The sequence below is a fragment of the Arvicanthis niloticus genome, chromosome 2 (genome assembly GCF_011762505.2).
Source record: "Arvicanthis niloticus isolate mArvNil1 chromosome 2, mArvNil1.pat.X, whole genome shotgun sequence".
In the NCBI taxonomy this organism is placed as follows: domain Eukaryota; kingdom Metazoa; phylum Chordata; class Mammalia; order Rodentia; family Muridae; genus Arvicanthis; species Arvicanthis niloticus.
Genome location: NC_047659.1, coordinates 35,066,983 through 35,086,463, shown reverse-complemented (window position 1 = coordinate 35,086,463; position 19,481 = coordinate 35,066,983). Strand labels below are relative to the sequence as shown.

Here is a 19,481-nt window from a genome sequence, read left to right as displayed (position 1 = left end):
TCTGATGGTCCTATGGTCTGAGGTGTTGACCAAGCCCATTCATGGGTTAGTGAAGTAGTGGATGGAGTGGTAAATATTCCTCTTCCCTTTGAGTCTTTGCCTATCACCAGCTCACTGTGACATGGTTTCTAGTGCCCCATCTTACCGGAAGTCCCTGTGTCTATAATTTTAAACATAGATAACCCCTAACTTGCCTCAGATCATTTAATTACCTTATTCTTGCTTGTGCTCCGTTTTCTCTTGTGTTCCCCCCCCCCCCCCACTGGGGATTGCTTCCTGGCTTTTGCTGTAATTTTTGTCTGAGTCTCTGCTGCTTTCATGGGGATCCAAGACATGCTGGCTTGTGAAGTGTTCCAAGATACTGACTCTGGATTTGCTTTTGCCAAGGACTGAGGACCTCTCCCACGCAGCACCTGTCTGGCACTGATATTACCTGAGAACGTTAACACAATGCAGTGCCATCAACTGCCGTTCAATAATCACACATGACAATTGACTCTAGGGACTCCCTGCAAACCAGTTTTTGACCAATACTTGCCCTCGAGTTTTCTTTACACCCTAAGACTCAGTTTTGGAAGTTTAAGCCACTCTAGCTATAATGTACACACTATCCAAGAATACTATTTAGCTTAATAAAGGGCTTTCATGACCTACCACCACCCCCTGCCAGGAAAAAGCAAGTGTGTACATCCTTCAGCCCCCAGGACTAGGAAGTGAAGACTTGACTCAAGTCTGATCTCCCCTAGGTTAGGGTAACATCAGCTCATGTAATTGATTGGTCTTCATAGTGGATGCTCTCACATGATGTTTTTCAGTCCCTAAAGCAAACTCCCATGAACCTCTACTCCCCACACTTGTGTTTGTTAAAATGCTTGCTCAAGTGACTTGGTGTGCCATGCTACTGTGTGTGTTCGGCTTGATAAGCAAAAATAACACTGCAACACTGCAAAAGAATAGTTAGGCAACTTTTAAACCAATGTGGTGCTGGGGAAAAGAAACCCACTTGCTATAAAGAATGTGATTCAGGATACAAGGTTTTCTTTAGCATAGCCTTGACCCTCATAAAGCATTAAACACTGGTGCTGTCTTTGTTGGCCACTGAAGAACTGATGTGAGGAGGCTTTGGCATGTATGACCATCTTATTCCAAAATAAGCATCTCACACATTTCTGCTATATTGTAGGATTTAATTTACAGAATGCAACTATCTATAACACTCCTGGTCACTCTTGAGCCTTGTCTGTACCCATGTGTAGAGTGACAGCCCTTGTGAAGTGTCACAACAGGACACTGGCACAGCACTGTATATTTTTTTCTTATAAGTTTTACTTGAAAATACTTTAAGTCAATTGTCTTTAAGGATACTGTTTTGAAATGGTATAAAATATGTTTATAACAATTTGAGGCAAAGCAACTAGATTTTTTTTTTTTGTGCATCTTCCCTCTCCTTTGACCCTCCCCCCTTTTAAAACAGACTTAATTCATTTATTTTTTCTTGTATAAAAACCCTTATGTGGTAGCCACAGCTGGAGCCTGGGTCCTCTGAACAGAGACTCTAGTGTGGGTCTTCACAAGATGATCAGTGAATTCCTGATAAGGAGATTTAGTGAACAGTCTCTTTCCAGAGGTTGGGGGTCAGGTAGCTGTAGGTCTTGGAGATGGTATCAAAGGTGGCCTTGGCAAAGTTGCCCAGGGTGGCAGTGCAGCCTCTGGCTGAAGTGTAGCAGTCATCTATACTGGCCATTGTCAGTAGCTTCTTGGGCACAGGAGCAGAGACAATGCCAGTGCCTCTGGGGGCAGGAATAAGACTCACCAGCACAGAGTCACAGCGGCCTGTCACCTTGCATGGAACAGTGTAGGGCTTGCCAATCTTGTTCCCCCAGTAGCCTCTCTGCACAGGGACGATGGAGAGCTTGGCCGAAATGATGGCCTCTCGGATGGCAGTGGCAACCTCCTTGGAGCACTTAACACCAAGACCAATGTGACCATTGTATGTCCCCAATATCAACAAAAGCCTTGAACCTGGTCCACTGTCTATCCCGAATCTGCTTCTGCACTGGAGTGATTTTCAGAACCTCATCCTTCAGGGATGCACCGAGGAAAAAGTCAATAATCTCAGATTCCTTAATGGGCAGGGAGAACAGATAGATCTCCTTCCTCCAAGGACTTGATCTTCCATGCCCTTAACGAGGCGGTCCAGCTTGGTGATGGAGATCCACTCCTTGTCTTCAGCTTTACTAAACTCCAGAGCCCTACGGCCTCAACCACAATCCCCGGGTCCTCAGGGCTCTTCCACTGCACGGCTGTCATCCACCATTTGGTGTTTTCCCTGAAGAAGAGGCCCCTCTCCTTTCCTAAGAGCCTTTCTGGGGTGAGAAGGGGGCCAGTGTCACGAAGACTAGAGATGCCCATTCTAGCCACCTACTTGTTTACCTCAGTCTCTTCTTCATGCCCATCCAGTCTGATGACTAAAACCCAAAATGGCAGGCACTGTGGGAAAAGTCATAATTCTGTTTGGAGGCAGAAAAACCATTGCCAAGTTTTAGCCAGTCCTGATTGGACTTGAGCCAGCCAGAAAAGAGAACCATAGAATCAATAAACTCAAAGCGTGTGAGGCATCAGGGCATAAAAATAGGTGGTTAATGTAGCAAATGATGCATTGTTCTTGAGTGTAATCTGCTTGTGAATAAATGGGAAGTAATTGTATTCAGAGAAAGACCACGATCCTGACTACAGAAGCAGCAGGAAACAGCAAGCACAACTCTACTGTGCACGAGGGCTGCACCAGTTCATGATGATAGACAAGCCATAGCTAAAGTGTGGCCAACTGAGAAGATAATTAGTTTTAAGGCAAATGGACCCACATCGTTGTCCCACCTTGAATTTTTTCCCCTGTAAAGTGAAAATAATTATTGTTATTACTCAGGAGAAAATATATCTTGAGTATAGGAACAAAACAAAGTCTATCAACTTTGGCCTTAGTGTCATTTCTTACTTTTATTAAGATTCATTGTTGTGTGCATATGTGTGCGTATATGTGTGTGTATGCGTATATGTGTGAGCACATGGATACAGATGCTCCTCTTGGAGTCTAGAAGATGGAGTAGGATGCCCTGGAGCTGGAGTGACAGCAGGCTGTGAGCCATCTGATGTAGGTACTAGGCACTGAACTCAGCTCCTCTGGAAGAGCAGCAAGAGTCCTTCAGTCTCTTCTAAGCCACCGTTCCTCCTCCATCACTCATTATCTCAACACAGGCTCTAGCTTAAAATTAAACAAATATTTGCAATTATGCAAAATTAAATTAAAAACTCGCAAATGAAGAAACCGGGATTTCTTTGTGGTTCATGGAACCCACATCTCTTAAACAAAAGTGTCCTGAGAGACCGATTCCCTGACTGCTGAGGGGTTTAGGAGATGTCTGTAACATTGTATGGATCTCAGCCCTAGAGTCAGAGGTCAGTCACAGAGGACGATGGCCCAGGATGGCCTATGTGACTCTGTGCCAATGGGGCCAGGCAGGCAGAAGAGAGGCTCTGGGGATACATGAATCCAGATCCAGCTAACTTTCTATTTATCCACACTGACCAAGCAAAGGGAAATGAAGGAGGGATTAAGAGGACCATCTCCTTTAGACTCATCCAAACCCGATCCACACTGTGCTATAAGACACAAAGTCTTTATGCAGGGGCAGAAGCAATGGCAGGCCAGAGAGAACCACTAGAAAAGGACTTTGAAATCTTCCTCTCCTAAAATGAATGGAAATGTGAGAAAAGAATTAAGTAAATGGGGGATGGGTTTATCATGATTTTTTTTCTTTCGAGAAAGGCTTTTGATGGGGGTCCCAAAGCAAGCTCAAACTGGACATCCTCCTGCCTCTGCTTCCCAGATACTGTACTCACAGGACTGTTGGGGGCCGACTTTTAGCAGAAAGCGGCTATCAGCTTTGCAGCCATCTTGAGCCATATACCCTGACAGGAGACTTGGATTACAATAGCCTACAACAGCTGAGCACACTCCGATAATCTTGGTTTAGATACCTTGAGATTAAAGGTGCGTGAGATTAAAGGTGTGTGAGATTAAAGGTGTGTGGCTTAAGAGTATGACTTAGAAGTATAGAGATCAGAGTTAGAGACAAGACCTAAAGGCATGATTAAAGGTGTAACTTAGAGGCGTGGCTTAGAAGTGAGACATATAAAAGGCAGAGACAGAACAGATCAGATTCAGACTATAGAAGATAGAACCAGACATCAGACTGAGATCAGACGAATCAGACACATCAGACTTTAGGTAGAGTCTGCCCTCACCTTCCCTCTTGCTGAACCCTGACCCGCAGACCGGAGCAACAGCTTGGGCTGGGATACAGTGGCCGCCCAAACGTGGATCGGCCCGGGCCTCAACATTTTGCCTGGGCTGCGACGTTTTTTTGGCCGCCCCAACGTGGGGCTAGTGTGGACCCCAACACAGGAGTGTGCTAGTGGTTTGTTGTGATTTAATAATCTTTTCATTTACCTTGTTTTCCTAAGTCCAGTGATAATCATAGTAGCGTCATGTATGCGAGACTTTATTTGCTTAATAAATGACCCTATAATGTAGATACAACAATGTCCACTTACCCTCTAGGTCTTACGGGTGGTTCATAGTCCATTACATGACTCTCGGGTGCTGAACTCCACAATTGCTGAACCTCCTCCTAGCCAAGAAGCATGCCTAGAATGTGAATATCTAATGAAGCCATATGCAAGTAACTACTAAAGTAATATATTTTTTTCCTGACTAGATTCAGTGTAACAGCAAAGAAGGAGCATTGGATTAGAGTCAGAATGCCAGGGTTCTGGCTCCAGCCCCTTATTTAACTCACCCACAGTTAACTTGGTATTCGATTATGAGGAAATCAGATACTTTTTTTTAATGTCCCCAGATATTTCCTCTATTAAATGAATTAATACTTCATTCAAGCCAAAAGACCTGAACATGTATTTTAAGTCCTGTCTGACATCCATGTGGGCATAGGCAGAGGTGTTTTGTTTGACTGGCCGTGAGGTTCTAGGTAAATGGTACCAATATAAATAGGAGAGCTGCAGGCAGCTCAAAGTAGTTTAGAGTCTGTTGTGAGCCAGTCATTTGAACAGGAGTTTACTACCAAGACTAAGCCCGAAGAAGAGACTGGAGTGATGGGATTTTGGCTATTAAGAATCGAGGAGCACTCTGCACATGGACATGGTAGATTTCTAACTACCAATCAGGCTGAGATACTGCATCTAAGATGCTACTCCTTCTGCCTAACCCTGAGATCCAGACTAGAGGGGACTAGGTCTTGAGGCTGGAGCCTTCATGATCAAGGCTCCTTGTAGAGGGAGCCTGGAGAGTTTTCTCAGTCTGTCCCCCACCCACCCACCCCCACCCCCGTGAGGGTGCAAGAAACAGCGTGAGCCCTGGCATTGTGTGATTCCACTGAAACCCAATCATGCTGGCATGCTGATCCCAGATCTCCAGACCTCAGAGCTGTGAGGAGTAAGTTCCTACCCATTCTGTGGCACATTGTTATAGTACTCTGAACTGATGGAGTCATTGTTGAAGGGTGTAACTGTTAACAAAGTAACAATGAAGTCATCAATGACTGGCCAGCAGGACTTTCGGGAAGTTGTAACTTGTCAGAGAAGCTACCCAAAGGGAGATGTCTCAATAGAGATATTTTACTGTAAAAGTTTCCCAGGGGTTCCTGGGAAAGTCGCCAGCCTTGGTGCTCTGCTGGAGCTGGGCATAGACATGCTGAATACACCCAGAAGGTTGGTTTCCTGCAAAGTGACTAATGCTAAGGGAGCATTAGTAAGCGAAGCCCTGTGCCTATAGGAGCCAAATGCCGCAACAGCTGCTCACTGCGCAGGCGTCCTGGGTGTAATCCTTAAATCCCCAGCCAAAAGTAAAGAAGCAGGCGATGGCAGAAAAACAGGCTAGAAAACTCTTCTCCGATAATGTCTCTCTAGCACCCTCTACTGGTAAACTCCATGGGTAAAGAAAAACCATAAAGGGGCCAGCTTCACTTTACAGAGAGCACAAAAGGGGGTGGGGGGCGGGAGGGCGGGGTAGTAAATTTGGAACTGAAAGGCAATCTCTCAATAACACATGAAGAAGGATCTCCAAACCAGTTTCCCAAAAGGAAAGATTACGATTCATACACTGTATCATTCTATCATTCGTCCCAGAGTCAACCGCCCAAAAGCCTGCTGACGGAACCCTGGCCCTGTGAATAGTTGTGTAAGTTTGAATATGAGTATCTTAAGGAAAGCCATGCTTGCCCAGTTCACCACAGTGAACAGTAGACAAGCTTCTCCCACATAAATGTCAGGTCCTTGTTAAAGTAAACAAGTGAACGTGTGGTCCCTCAATGACTTGTCTGGGATGTTTTATAAAGGACTAGACTAAAGTTCAAAGTAATGTAACAATTTAACACTTAAACTGGCCACTTCTATCCCTGTACCACCTCCACTAGTCAAACAAAACGTAAGGTGAGTGGTACCAGCGTTGTCTTTTCTGCTGATTTCTCTCACACTTTGCTTTGGGTTTGGCTTGCCTGTATTGCAGAGGCTTTGCTGATTTGCATAAAATTAGGAGCTTATTGGAAGAAATATCAGGTAATCCTCCTCGGCAAGAAAATAGCTCAGAGCTTATCAGGTCTCCCTTGTGCTCGGGTTAACTACCCTGATATTTAGTGTTCCCTAAATTAAAATCCCATTCAAAATCCCTTAAACACAACCACCACCTCACAATCTGTAATTACTGCTGCAAAACCATTTACTTGATTCTGCTTTTCTCTCTCTCTGCCCTAGTCTTCTCGGGGCCATTACTTTCCACACGATGAGGCTGTAGCGATTTCTATCATTCCCCAGAATAGGAAATCTATGGTGCTTTCATCAAGTAACTAAATGTTACCCCATTTCCAATTCTTAAATAATTTCTTAAGGAAGAAAATTTGATCTCAAAGTCTTTGCAGCATCGCTGATAGTGTTGATGGTAGCAATCAATGCCTTGGCAAGGTTAATGATGTGCATTTACACATAGTGGTTCATTTAAAGTAAATAATCAGGCATTTTACTCACTACCGCCTCTTTATTTCTAAGCTAGAAGCCTGATAAGGCACACGGCAACTTAAAAAGGCAGTGGTAAAGCATAGTTTGAAAACATTGCAGTTAACTGCAGATATAAGTTTGAGCCCACTTATTTATTTAAAACGTGAAGGATACAAAAATAAAAATAGCCAAATAAAACACACCTCAAAACACTCAGAACTACTGAAAGATGAATTGGAGAATTTTATTGGGAACACAGGACTTATAATGGAGGATTTTTTTCTTTTAATAGGTGTGAGAAATGGATGCCCACCAGAATGCCTAGGAGACTGAGGTGGAAAAATATCTTAGCCCCAGAGGTCAAGAACCACTGGGCAAAGCAGAAAGACCCTGTAGGGAGCAGAGGAAGCCCTGAATAAGTGAATAAGTGAAGTTGGATGTGAATTGTCAACAGAGGCACAGCTATGTCCAGGATCCTAAGGCTTTAGCACACAGAGGTAGCAAAACCTGACCTGGCTGAGGGATGACAAAGCTTTCCTCAGGAGTCTTTATGACTGTGTATGGATGATTGTATGAGTGTGTGTCTTAGTTAAGGTTTTACTAATGTGAACAGACACCATGACCAAGGCAACTCTTATAAGGATAACATTTAATTGAGGCTGGCTTACAGGTTCAGAGGTTCAGTCAGTTATCATCAAGGCTGGAGTATGGCACTAGCCAGGCAGGCATGGTGCCAGAGTTGCTGAGAGTTCTACATCTTAATCTGAAGGCCTCAAGGAAAAGAGTGACTTCCAGGTAGTTAGAATGAGAGTCCTAAAGCTCATGTCCACAGTGACACACCTATTCCAACAAGGCCACACCTACTGCAACAAGGCCACACCTACTGCAATAAGGCCACACCTCCAAATAGCGCCACTCCCTAGGCCGAGCATATTCAAACCTTGACAATGTGTATGAGTGTGTGGGAAGACTAGCAACTGCAGCTTCTTCTGCCTCCTGAGTCTGCTTACCTACAGAGACCTCCTAGAGAAATCAGCTAAACCACCCCCTACCCTCTGCCTCAACACCACCCACCAGGCCATACCTAATAAACACACTAGGTTCCAGATAGCTGCTGTTGTAGCCATTAGAACACTCCACCTGACCTCGCTGTACTGTGTTTCTCTGTGTCCATTTTTTCTTCAATCCTCCCATGTCCACAGCCAGGGTTCCTGAATGTGGAATTTAGAGATCACAGCCCAGGGGTTATAAACGTCCTCTGCCTTTCACTTCTTTTGTTTTGGGTTTTCTCCAGTTGGAAGCCATGTTGTTTCATTGTCCATCAGGGGAAATGAGGGGGGATTCTCTACCTCTTTCTCTCCTTCCCCCTTTCTTCTCTCCCTCCAACCTCTTTATTACCCCCAAGGTCATTGTGGTGATCAAGGTGGCCCTGAGTTCTCAATCCTCCTGCTTCAGCTTCCTGGGTGCTGGTATAAACCTGTGAAAGAAAAAGGTTGGTTGATTCTTCAACACTGAAGTTACACTGCCAAGTAGAACCTGATTCTCTCCTTCATTCAAACCCAGCCTAGGTTTTCTGTTTCTTCTGTTTGGTATGTGTCTTAGTTAGGGCTTTACTGCTGTGAAGAGACACCATGACCAAGGCAACTCTTATAATGACAACATTTAATTGGGGCTGGCTTACAGGTTCAGAGGTTCATCCATTATCATCAAGGCAGGAGCATGGCAGCATTCAGGCAAACATGGGGCAGGAGGAGCTGAGAGTTCTACATCTTTATCTGAAGGCTACTAGGAGAAGACTGGCTCCCACATGGTTAGGAGGAGGGTCTCATTGCCCACCTCCACAATGACACATTTCCTCCAACAAGGCCACACCTCCAAATGGTGTCATTCTCCAAGCCAAGCATATTTGAACCTCCACAGTGTGCTATGAACAGAGAAGAGCAGTGAATCATGTGGGAAACAGTGGAGGGTGTCTAGCCAGCCCGAGCATGACAAACACAGCTCTGGCAGGCCTTGCCCTTCTCTTTGCCTTGCTAAAAACCAAAAGAACAAAAAAACATTAGATTACATTCCTAAAGCTAGCCACCAAGGTCTATTCTCTTATGTGGCCACTACCCCCTCTTAAGGCTATCAGCTATTAAAATAATAAAGTTTAACAATCAAAAAACCCTTTTGGCTCAACTAATTAATATTCCCAATTAAAACTAAACACCTCATTCTAACATGAGGCTTCCCCTTTTGCCTTTATAAGCCACCATTTTTTGTCTCCTCTCTATCCAGAGGCAGTCCTTTGTCTCCCTCTGGGACAAATACCTCTTCCCCTTTCCTTTTTCCCTCCCCTTCTCCCTCATCCTCTAGCTCCTGTCTTTGTCTCTTATTCCCTGTCCTTTGTCCCTCTGGGACAAATAAATCTCCTTTGTGCTGAGAACTTGGCCTTGGGAGTCCTGAGCTGATATAGTTCTTTTTCAGATAGGACATTAACTAATGGAGTCATCATTGAATGAGGCTTATGGGAAACTTGTAGAGACAGATGAACAGTGAAGAGAGCAGGCTGCAGCTGCAGGAGGTGCGTGAGTGATGCCAGTCTTCAGGACCCAGGCAGGAAATGCGTTCCACAAGAAGCAATGGTGAAGACAAGATGCAAATTATGCAAGAGAAAGCTGTGCTTCTTTGGCAAGTAGTCAATCTGGAACCGCCGGACACAGATTCAAAGGCATGACTGTGAAGTAATGCTGGTCAGCTTATGTATGGAAGGGGAGAAACAGAAGGTGGGGGAGGAGCAGGTCGGGAAGCCTTTCTTACAATGGATTGAGCACTTGAAACATGTCGGGCACCGGACAAATGGGTGTTGAATCAGAGCATAGTCAAGCTTTTAACCACACATAAATCGAGTTAATGCAGCAATTCTATCAAGAATAGTATTTTAGAATGCCAGTATGATGGACCTCCCTTATAGTTAAGCTGGTTTCTATCTCTGGGCCTCATCCATCTGGTAGTCCTCAGAAGGGAAAGGGATCGATGTTATCCAGGGAGGAGGGAGATACAGCATATTATAAAGGGAGTCTCGGCTATATGAGAAAGAGGGGGATGCCTGCCCACCCACACCTAATGGACTGTGGAAAAAGAAGAAAGTTACAGAGCTTGCTTCTTGTATAGTATCCCTGAGTCATGTGTTAGGTCTGTAAATCTCTGATAGAGATGGAAGAATCTGAATCCTCACATACTATTGCATCTGCCTAAGGAAAGCTAAACACTTAAAGGCCAAGGCCAAAATTGGCTCACAGGGACGGAACAAACATGCGATGCAGGGCAAAGCCATTTATTGATGGACCAAGGAAGAAGGGAAAGGAACCCATAAAATCAACCCCAAAGCTGAGGAGAGTAATCCATGCTGACAGTCCCAATACTCAGAAAAGTGAGGCAAGTGGATTGCCATGAGTTCCAGTCTAGACTGAGCTCCTGGGTAAGATCCTGTATCAAAACAAAGCCAGACACAACAACGCAAAACCCAATCCCAAACACACCACCTCCAAAATAGATGGTTTAAACAAAAGAGAATGATATCCTTGGGAATTGTGGGTGGTCCCAGCCGCTCTACTCACTGTGTTCCCACTACCTTGGCTGAGCATAAACCTGGACTTTCAGACCCATTGTAAAACAGTAATAATTCTTCATTCCTTTGTATTCCTAAGCAATGGTGGAAGCAAGCAAACGCTGCTGTACAATGCTTAGTCATGATGTGAAGGCAGGAAAGGAGGAAAGGTTTGCACCCTTCCTTTCCAGGAGTTCAGGCTGTGGCCAATTCATCTTTAGCATCACACCAACCTTGTGGCTGAGGCTGTGCACTGAGGCATTGCAAGTAGAGAACACTCCTCTCAGAGGAAAAAATCTAGGTTCCAGCTTGGCGGCTTCTGTTCAGCCCCTGAAACACTCCAGAGCCCAGTGACCTCAGCCACTGCAGGGGAAGATGAATCATGTGACCCTACTTCCCTATTCACCTCAGAGATAATCATTTTATAACTCATCTAAAAGACATCTAGTTTGAATATATCCTGAAAGTATAATTAATATAGTGAGCCCAATTGCATGCCAATGAATAGAGTATCAGACTAATCAAAAGTACCAGTGACCCTTGGGAAGGGCTGATTCTAGGTAGGACTGGGACAGGAAATACAGAATTTGAACTTCCTGTATCAGATAGTGCCAAAAATTAGAACATGAAAAAAAAAAATCAATGCTTTGCATTCATCTGCTGGAGCCACCATGACAAAATGCTGCAGACTTTGTGACAAGTGACAGAAATCTCCTTCTCATGGCTCAGGAGGCTCAGAAGGTTCAAGATCAGGTGGTCTTGGGGGTGATGGCCACCTGATAACTATAGTCTCACAGGCCTTTCTTCTATGCTCACATATAGACACAAGAGGCTGGGGGAGAGACGGGTGGAAGCATGAACTTATGTTTTCCCAGAGAAGACACCAGACCTAGTAAAATAAAGCTCCACCCTTACTACCACCCTTAACTTTTATCATTTGCTAACCTTACTCTGTGACTTTCAGTTCATTTTTACCTATAATGTGACTATAATAAAGAAATACAAGAGTCAACTGAAAGAACTTCCAGTAACAAAGCCAGATTGATCTGGCTAACAAGATGAATAAAGTAGCAATGTATATAACCCAACTATAAAATAAAGACCCTACCAGTTCATACTGATAAACAAATGATTGACTAACTTAGTAACAGGTTTAAGAGACAGATCTTCTTGCAAATGAATTCAAAGTTAACTTATATAGAAATTTACCCTCTGAGAACAAGAGCCCAGTTTCCCCAGCTCTGTGTGATAACTTCTAACATGCACAGTGTGGAAAGAGAGAAAATGAGTAACTCCGCAGCATAGAAATCTGACATATTAGATAACCAAAGGTCACGGTCTGAAGAAATAAGTCATGTTATAGCCTAAGATATCCTGAACGTATCATCTTGACAGCCTTCCTTCCAGCAACATATCACCCTAGGAAGAACATGAGCAAAGCACCTAGTAGTGGTGTCCTCTCCAAAACACTGGCCATAGTCAAGTCTGTGGAGTCATCAAAAAATAAGGGAAGTATAAGAAATTACAATGCAAGGAGAACCTAAGGACACATAACATTTAAATATAATGTGGTATATTGAGCAAGATCTGTTATGAGTTCAACTGTGTTTCTTTCAAAAAGACAGGTATATTTTGAAATATACTTAACCATCAAGACTTCATATAATCTTATTAGAAATCTTATTAGAAATCTTATTAAATCTTATTAGAAATAAAGCCCATGCCATGTCATTGGATAAGATGAGGTCATACCAGTGTCAGATGCAACTCCCATGTATTATGACTGACTGTTACAAGAAGATGTCCAGGGACCCATGTATTATGAATGATTTGTCTTCTTATAAGAAGATGGCCAGGGGACTGCAAAGGTGAGTCATTGGATAAAGTGCTTGCTAAACTACCCAGGCATGAGGACTTAAGTTCAAATCCCCAACACCTACATGAAAGCTGGGTATAGAGTCTACTGTCTACCCAGTGCTAGTAGAGTGGAAACAGGCCAATCCGCTGAGCTTGTTAAGGATGTGTTAATCCCAAATACAAAAGGAAAAAGACCACTGACCCAAATCGTCATGACCAAGTTAATTAAAGCAAGCAGTTAATTAATGCAAACATTTTCTAAGTTTGTGTATATAAGCTGTTGCTCCCTAAAAGCAAGATTTAAGAGATTAGCATTAGACAAGAGGAAGACGAGGTTTTCATAACTCAGGGGTAGGGAGTTTCCAAATGGAGGATGGGTTGGCAGGCAAAATTGGTGGAGTCACAGGAGTAAAACATAAGCATAACAAGTTAGGCATAACGACCTCCTGAAACAAAGACATGATTGCAAGGTAGTCATAACAACCTTTTAAACAAAAGTAGGGTTTCCAGATAGTTATAATAACAAAGACATGGTTGTTATTTTCTAGAATAGGCTGCAGAGAACCATTTGTAATGAAGGTTATAAGTGGGTCATAGCCCCATCCTGGAGAAACAGAGTCTTAATCATAACAGGAGTGAGCCTAGTTTGTCTTTACTATAAGATGCCACTTAAGTGTAAGATGGAGGCAGGCTGGTTCATGAGAAGACAAAAATCTTCACACATGTACACACGTCAACCAGCACACCTGTCCACACACATATATACACACAAGCACCCTTATACTCAAAAGTAAATAAATAAATAAGCAAACAAACAAGTAATAATATCCATGAGAAGATGCCTTTTTAACAATGAAGGTGAAGGCAGGAACTTAAGTTGTACAGCTAGGACCACCAAAACTACCAGGAAAGCACCAGGGGCTAGGAGGAGAAAAACAAGGTTCCCCTGCCGGTTTTACAGGAATCATCCCTTTACTGACCCTTAGGTTTCAGGCTTCTGCCCTCCTCCCCCTGACAGTGAGGTAAGACATTTCTGACCTTTGAAAACACCTAACTTGTGTAATTGTCATGGCAGCTCTAAGAAACCATTCCATGGTCCTGGAACAGGAAAAGACATTAGGTACATACATGCAAAAGTGAACAGTATGTAAATCTGAGTAAACCATAAGCTGTGATTATTTAAATGTGTTACTATTTGTACCTGAGTTGTAATAAGTGTATCATAGTTTCCCTTGAGCTGCCAGTAGGAAAGTTTAGTGTGATATATAGAAACTGTAACTGTGCTTCTTGGGTTTTTAACAATTGCAGTGCATATAATACTTGCAATAATATAAAATTATTCTGAAGGGAGATAGCCCTGTGGGCAAAGCACTTGCTGCCAAACCTGGAAACCCACGTTCAATCCCTAGGACTCACATAGTAGAAGGGGAAAACCAATTCCTGAAAGTTGTCCTCTCACCTCCACACATGCCCTGTGACATGCACATGGGCATCCATTACACACACACAGTAAACAGACAAACAAACAAATGTAAAAAACATATTCCTTTTTTGGCTTCCTGACATCAGTTTCCCCTCCCTCGTCTCCTCCCGTTCCTTCCCCCAGCCTCTCCTCCCCTACCCACTCCTCCTCTAGTAAAAAGGTATTCTTATAAATTATTCCATAACAGAATATTTTTAAAAGAGCCATTTCATAGCAGGGCATAGTACTTCCGTTCCAACACTGAGGAGGCTGAGGCAGAGGGTGAAGAGTTTGAGGTTGACCTGAGCCACATAGCAGGACCTTGTATCAAAAGAAAAAAAATTAGCTAGGCAGGACATGGTGGCACACCACTTTAATCCCGGCACTAGGGAAACTCACCAGAGTGAATTTCAGGACAGCAAGGCCTTTGTAGAGATGTCCTGTCTCAAACAACCAAAGAAACAAAAACTAAACCAAACCACACCAACCAACTAAACAAACAAAAATCAATCAACCAATAAATCAATTTTTTAAAAGAGGAATTATTTACACTCACACAACACACACACACACACACACACAGACACACAGACACACACACACACACACACACACACACACACACACACAAACACACACACACACATCTTGATGTAGTCCTGGCTGTTCTAGAACTCACTGTGTAGACTAAGCTGGCCTCATAGAGGCTCACCTGCCTCTGCCTCCTGGGTGCTGAGACTAGAGATGTGCACCACCATTTATGGCTCTCTTCCACATTTCACACTCAACATTTCAGCAACTGTTCAAGTAATTCTCTTAAATCTTAGAAGCTTTGATTTTAGTCATCGGCCCTCATAAGACTAACATCAAATGCATCCTAATTTTAAAAATTCTGTGGCACTTGTCCACAGGAAGCTGTTCTAAAGGCTCCCCTTCTGACTCAGTCCCTTCTCCATCTTCTTCCCTTTCCTCTCTGTGCACATGTAAGGTTTGAGTCTAATCATAACCTATTCACATACTCTGTGGCAGGACGTGTGGTAGGGATGTAGAGGTCAAAGTGACCTTGATATCCAGAGAAGGGAACAGACATTGGAAACATCACCACATGAATCAATGTCAGCTGTCTTGAATGGCTAGGTCATCTTAGCCACGCACTAAGAAAAAAAAAAAAAAAAAGCCAACACAATGGATGCCACAGAGGAAAGCTGTGTGGGTCCCCTGGAGTACATTGTGCCTCAACTCACTGTCCCCCCTTTGACATAATAACTAGCAATAACAAATACTCATTTTAACTTCAACTCTGCAGAAATTCACCACAAGAGCATACCCGATGCCATGAGACACCTTTACAAGAACGTTTCTCAAGGCAGAAGTTAGAGGAGGCTGCCCTGAGGGCTTCTAGCCTGAGCTGAGCGGGGGAAGATAGTGTGTATAAGAAAGAGGGAAAACAAAATCCCTGGGCAAGAGGAAGCACAGGAGCCAATGCCTTACACTGGCCACGAACGTCAAGGTCAAGAAACAGCACACCTACCATGACTGGGTTGGAATGACCATGCTGCACTGTGTGGGGTACTCTAAAGAGAGATGCAGAGGCTGGGCCTCACTGGAAGCCAAGCCAACAAGAACTTTGCTTCCCCTTAATGGTAATGGGAAGCTTTTCTTTAAAAACAAAATAGAAATTTGTAGCAAGGATGGCGTGTCAAAATTGTCAGTTCTGAATTTTTAAAATGTCTTTCTGGCTACAGTGTGGAGAGCGAATTGCCAGGCTGCTAAGAACGCTGTTGGAGTGGGAAGCTAATGGTTGTTGCTGGGCTCAGTGGAGATGGTGGAGGCGATGGGGAGGAGGACTTAGACCTGAGACATACAGAAGGCAAAATTGATGGGCTGTGATGATGAATGGCTCGTGCGGATAGAAAACGAAAGAGAAATCAATGGGAACTCCTAGCTCTTGCATCTGACAAACTGGATGGATGGAGATGTCATTCACTGACTCAGAAGAACATGTATAGCATAGTGAAAACCTGCTGGGCCAGACCCCTCTCACATTTCTGTTTGGGTGCTTTTGGTTTGTTTCTGGAGGCAGGGTCTCAAATACACAGTGATCCTCCTGCCTCCCAGCCTTCATGTCCCACCACACATGGCAGGTCTTGCCGTCGCTGCATTACACTGTGATATTTCACACCGGGCAGCCTGAAGGAAGCATTTGGAACCCATCTTTTCTCTTGTCATATGTTGAGGGGTTGTGTTGTGTTTAATAGCACAATGCCCAATGGGAACAGTTGAGACAACTACAAAGTTAGTGGGTACCATTCTCAAGACTGACCTCATATCTGATATCAGCTTCAAGTTGAGACGGTTCCCCAGACTACCCTGTTTTCTCTGGTTTGGTTTTTTACCAGGATGCCCAAGATGCGGTGACAGTGACAGAGCCTTATGATTAGTTCATTGCAGGTGAAGGATACAGACTGTGGAAAGTAAAGCCCATAAGCAGAGTCTAAAAATCCTCAAAACACGGCATCTGTGGTCCTCTCCATGCGGCTTCAGGACACAGAGCTCTCCACATATCAGAACTCATGGAAAATTGCTAACCATCTCATTTGCACCTCTATTCATCCTTAGGCCCATGACACAGGCATCGTTAATTGACATGAAATTATTTTTGTCCCTAGGTCTGCAGCTATCTTTTGACCAAAAATTGTCATTCTATGGCACACCTTTGGCCTCTCTGGCATGCTCAGGCCTGCTCTGAGCCTCTCTGAATATAGCCATCCTTTTAAAATCACACCACCAGACTACCCAGCATGACCAAAAGTTCCCAGGCAAACAAAGGCATGACTTACCAGGCATAGCATTCAAAGGTCCAGAGATCTAGTTCAAGATGTGAAGGCCACAAGGCAGATTTAATCAACATTGTTTTTCTCTGTAAACAGGCATATAGCAAATTCTCAAAACATTGATAGAATGGAGTGTAGGTAAGTGGGGTTAACTGGAATACTGCAGTTGCTGGTCACATGTAATACCACTCTAAACTACAAACTCCTAAAAACTCTGTCTCCTCTACTTGAGGTCCTATGTGACATGGTGTCACATAGATGCATTATTTCAAGCCATGACCACAGCATCAATATCCATAATGGTCAAAAAAAAAAAAAAAAAAAAAAAAAAAAAGCCAGGAGCAACCTAAGTGTCCCTTGACTGACAAAGGGATGAATAAAATGTGACTTACACCATAATTAGTTAATTAATTAATTGCACAATAGAATAATATTCAGGCTTAAAAGAGAAGGCTATTTCAATACACTACAACATAGATGGGTGGCTTCAAATGGGATTCTTTGAAGACATATGAGTGAAACTAACCAGTCATAAATGGAAGAGTATCTAATGATTCCATTTCTATGAGCTCTGTCAGTCATACAACTAATGGGAAGTTGAACGGTGACTGTCCAGGAGCAGAAAGAATTAATGTTTCATGGACACAGAGTCCAGATGTACACGATGAAGGGTTCTAGAGGAAGATGGCAGTGATAGGTTATGACATGGACTTAATGACATGATTACAGTGTATACCAAACGATGAGCAAGATGGCACAGTGGCTAAAGGCACTTTCCTCTAAGCCTGGTGACCCACGTTCCATGCCAGAGGCCCACATGGTGGACAGAGAGAACCAAGTGCTACAAGTTGCCCTCTGACCTCCATATTCATACCCATGACATGCACATGTGCCCTACTGTAATTAATTAATTAATCAATCAATTAATTAAAGGTCTTTTTAAAATTGTTAAAATATTAAATTCTATGGGTTTATATTATAGCAGAATTTCACCTTTTTGTATTAGAAAAATTAATTAGTGAGACATAACTTATAATACTGTCTCTTCCATATACAAATCACTGCATTCTCATGATGGATGAGAAGAACTGAATAAATAATTAGGGATATTTCTGGAGAAGAGTCTAAACACTGCATGGAAAATAGAGCTGTGCAGCAAATTATCCAGGCAGCCCACCCCACACCCTTCACTCAGCAGCCACTGCATCTGAGGTACTGCTGCTGTTTTACCAGCCAAGCTCTTCCCCATGGCCCATGACAGCAATTTCAGCACAATCTCACAATACCACAGGGAAATGACTTTCAGTATACAAAGCCCATGATTCTTCACAATTGAACCAAAAGATGCAAGATTTCATTTTCAGCAAACTCTTGTGCCTAAAAGTAGTGTGAAGACTTTATTTGAAAGAATGAAAGAAGGAAGAAAGAAGAGAGAGGGGGAAGGGAAGAAAGGAGGGAGGGAGGGATAGAAAGAGAGAAGAAAGGAAGGAAAGACAGGCAGGAAGGCAGGAAGGCAGGAAGGCAGGAAGGCAGGAAGGCAGGAAGGCAGGAAGGCAGGAAGGCAGGAAGGCAGGAAGGCAGGAAGGCAGGAAGGCAGGAAGGCAGGAAGGAAGGAAGGAAGGAAGGAAGGAAGGAAGGAAGGAAGGAAGGAAGGAAGGAAGGAAATATGACCTGTTGCGGATAAGCCTGCATTTTTTCCTTGTTGCTCTTTTGGCAAATATATAGTTTTTTACTCTAAAGTCACTATTATTTTCATGTCAGAGTGAAATGTGAAAATCTTCGCAACCGTCAATTACACTATATCCTTTTCCTTGAAAGAATCTTGCACTGTCTTCTTCACTATTCTGACCTCTGATTAAGAAGGTCTTTAATCTGTTCATTGCTTCTGTGGTGATTTAAATGAAATGTCTCCATAGGCTCTGGTATTTGAATGCTTGATCCCAGTTGGTGTTTGGGGAGGTTAAGGAGAGGTGGCCTCAAGAGGTTAAAGAAGTGTGGCCTCGCTGAAGGAAGTACTTCCCTGGAGGTGGCCTCTGAGAGCTGAAAGCCTCGCCCACTTCCAGTTTGGTTTCCCTGCTTTGCACTTACACTTAAGCATGTGAATTCTCAGCTTCTTGCGCTGTTGGCAATGGCTACCTGATGCCATGTCTCGTTTCTGTGATGGACTCTCATCCCTCTGGAATCATAAGCCAGAATAACGTCTTCCTTCCGTGAGTTGTTTTGGCCACAATACAGAACCACAAAAAAGTAACTAATCCACCTTTCTTCCTAGATCTGAATTGTAAAAGATAAAAGTCTCATCATGCAACGAAGGAATGTGAATGACTGGGCAATCCAGAGGTTAAATGCCCTTATTTTCTGGGAAAGCAGCTTTGGAGCATCTCTGGCTGACTTTGAATATGTTGATAGTTAAAGTAAAGGACAAATACTCACGGTAGAGTGTTGTTTTATTTTTTTTAATGCATTCATTTATTCATTCATGTGTTTGTTGTGAAATGCTATGGGATGTAACTTGTGTTAGTCAATGTTCTCTAGAGGAACAGAACGAACAGAATGAGTATGTCTACCTGAATGTATTCATGTATACATACAGTTTATACTGAAGTAATGATAGCAGCTGAATCATATCTAAGGCTGACGAGGTGGCAGTGGCTAGGTGTCTCTGCCA

The 19,481-nt window shown here is 43.3% G+C and overlaps 1 pseudogene; it reads right to left on the bottom strand.

Annotated features, from left to right (window-relative positions):
- Positions 1–1,484: 1,484 nt before the first annotated feature.
- On the bottom strand, positions 1,485–18,959 carry LOC117703132 (small ribosomal subunit protein uS5 pseudogene; annotated as a pseudogene).
- Positions 18,960–19,481: the final 522 nt, after the last annotated feature.